The following is a 3004-nucleotide window of genomic DNA, read 5'->3' as shown; positions in this document are numbered from 1 at the left end:
TCACTCACTCACACACACACACACACACACACACACACACACACACACACGAACAAACACACAGAAAAACAAACCAATACACACACACTCCTCATCTCAACATCCCAGAGAAACTATTCATACAATATTCATACAGGTTTAAACAGTTTAAATCGTCCCACTGAAGTGATCAGATGATGGAGAGAGACAACAACAACCTCCACACAAAACCAACCAGATACTACCAACCACGAGTAACTACACAGAAACAGATGCATTACATGTAGAGCATCACAGTAACCGCTCTGACCATCAGAAGATCAGGAACTACTAGTCCGTTTGTAAACATGTCAACAGAAATAGTGCTGAAAAGCCACGGATCTCAATTGATCTTCTTCTTCTTTTAAACAGACTTCATGTAACTAGAGGCACAAGTCGCTGCCGGATGAGCGACAGAACAGAAGCGGATCTCTGCCGCCGCCTGCTGGATCACGCGTGTAAGCGCCTTAACTAACCCTAACCACCATAACCTGGTTAAACTCACCCACTTCAGCTCCACGAATACTAAACGAATGACCAATCCTGTGGCCACATTTATGACTGAACTGCACAGGAATGAACATCATAAACCACCTGAATGAATCAAAGCATAAAACGAACAAATTAATCAAATATACTGATGAAACTATGAATTAAACCTGAACACAATGTAGTACACACACACACACACACACACACACACACACACTCACTCACTGATGTCTCTTGAGATGTCGTATGTCTGATCTCAGACCTGCAGGTCAGTTTAAGACTCTCATGGACGGAGTTAATTGAATAAGGCTGAATTACTGTACTTTCTACTAGAGTAGAGTATAGTCCTACTGTACTCTACTGTATTCTGATAATAGATCCGCACACTGTTCGTTTCCATCACTGATTAACTCAAATCACCTGCAGCTGCAGGTGTGTCAAACTCTCAAGGACACAAAGACAAACTCGATCCACAGAATAACAGGAGAAAAACACTGACATATCATTAAAACCACTGGAATAATTCACTATAACACGTTTCAAATGTGAATAAACTCACCGTTTCTCTCTTCAGCAGATGATGTGAAGAAAATCTCTGCGTTTCTTTCGTTTAGGCGTAGTTTGGTTTATTTATCTTTTCTGTCTTTTATTTACAGGAATTAAATGATTCCGAGTCTGTTTCATTAAGTTTAATCGAGTTTCTGGAGCTAGACTCGCGTCTCGCGCTTCACGTGCGTCTGGCTCGCAGCAGCGTGCGCGTCACCTGAGCGTGTGCACGAGGAAGCGCGAGACCGGCGCAACTGATGATGATTGATAGAATTTTAATTAACGACCAAATTGATTGACATACAAATAAATAAAATAAATGGATAAATAAAAACATTTATCAAAATATTTAAAGTGGATTTTCGTCCCTAAGTGAATCAATCAAAGCATGCTCCTGTAAGGCAGAGCAGCCAAAGTTTTGGAAGTGGCATAAATTTTGTGTTTTGCAAAGTTTGCTGCTTCAGCTGTTGTGGTGTTCATTCACATTGTTTCTAGATTATTGTGTAGAGTGATCAGATGCATTTTTAATAATTGCTAAAAGCTGCATTGGCCAAAAAATTAACTTTTCACAAAAAAAATAAATAAAAAAAATCAGTTTTTTGATCCTGCCACAAAATGAGCAGCTAACATTAATTGACTAATCACATGTGAAAGTGTGAATGAGTACTAGTCAGGTTAATCACTATCATACTAATTAAACTGTAAGAGCAGACTGATTGCAATAAAAGGAAGGAAGAAGCGCTTCCAATCATTGTGTTCTTGTTAGCAATGGTTACCTCCAAAGAAACACGTACAGCCATCATCGCTTTGCATCAAAATGATCTCACATGCCAGGAAATTATTTCACCTGAAAGAACCATTTACCGGATCATCAAGAACTTCAAGAAGAGAGGTTCGACTGCAGTGAAGAAGTCTTCAGGACGTCCCAGAGTCTCTCCTCCTGAGGAGTCAGCTACGGAACAGGACCGTCTCCACCTGAGGAGTCAACTACGGAACAGGACCGTCTCCTCCTGAGGAGTCAGCTACGGAACAGGACCGTCTCCACCTGAGGAGTCAACTACGGAACAGGACCGTCTCCTCCTGAGGAGTCAGCTACGGAACAGGACCGTCTCCACCTGAGGAGTCAACTACGGAACAGGACCGTCTCCTCCTGAGGAGTCAGCTACGGAACAGGACCGTCTCCACCTGAGGAGTCAACTACGGAACAGGACCGTCTCCTCCTGAGGAGTCAGCTACGGAACAGGACCGTCTCAAGTCAAGGATTCAGCTACAGAACAGGACCCAGCGAGCGCCAGGACCGTCTCCTCCTGAGGAGTCAGCTACAGAACAGGACTGTCTCCTCCTGAGGATTCAGCTACAGAACAGGACCCAGCGAGCGCCAGGACCGTCTCCTCCTGAGGAGTCAGCTACAGAACAGGACTGTCTCCTCCTGAGGATTCAGCTACAGAACAGGACCCAGCGAGCGCCAGGACCGTCTCCTCCTGAGGAGTCAGCTACAGAACAGGACTGTCTCCTCCTGAGGAGTCAGCGAGGAGTCAGCTATAGAACAGGGCTAAAGAACAGGACCGTCTTCTCCTGATGAGTCACCTACGGAACAGGACCGTCTCGTCCTGAGGAGTCAGCTACGGAACAGGACAGTCTCCTCCTGAGGAGTCAGCTACGGAACAGGACCGTCTCCTCCTGAGGAGACAGCGAGGAGTCAGCTACAGAACAGGGCTAAAGACACACAGTGAGGCCAAGACTTTTGGACAACGGCCTGGTGTCAAGAAGGGCAGCAAAGAAGCCACTTCTCTCTAAGAAAAACATCAAGGACAGACTGAAATTCTGCAGGCAGTACAAGGATTGGACAGCAGAAGACTGGTGCAAAGTTATTTTCTCTGATGAAGCTCCCTTCCGACTGTTTGGGACATCTGGAAAATCGATTGTTCGGAAAAGAAAAGGCGAATGC

This window comes from Sinocyclocheilus anshuiensis, unplaced genomic scaffold (assembly GCF_001515605.1).
Source record: "Sinocyclocheilus anshuiensis isolate Anshui unplaced genomic scaffold, SAMN03320099.WGS_v1.1 scaffold1566, whole genome shotgun sequence".
Taxonomy (NCBI): domain Eukaryota; kingdom Metazoa; phylum Chordata; class Actinopteri; order Cypriniformes; family Cyprinidae; genus Sinocyclocheilus; species Sinocyclocheilus anshuiensis.
Note: the sequence above shows the minus strand (reverse complement) of the source record.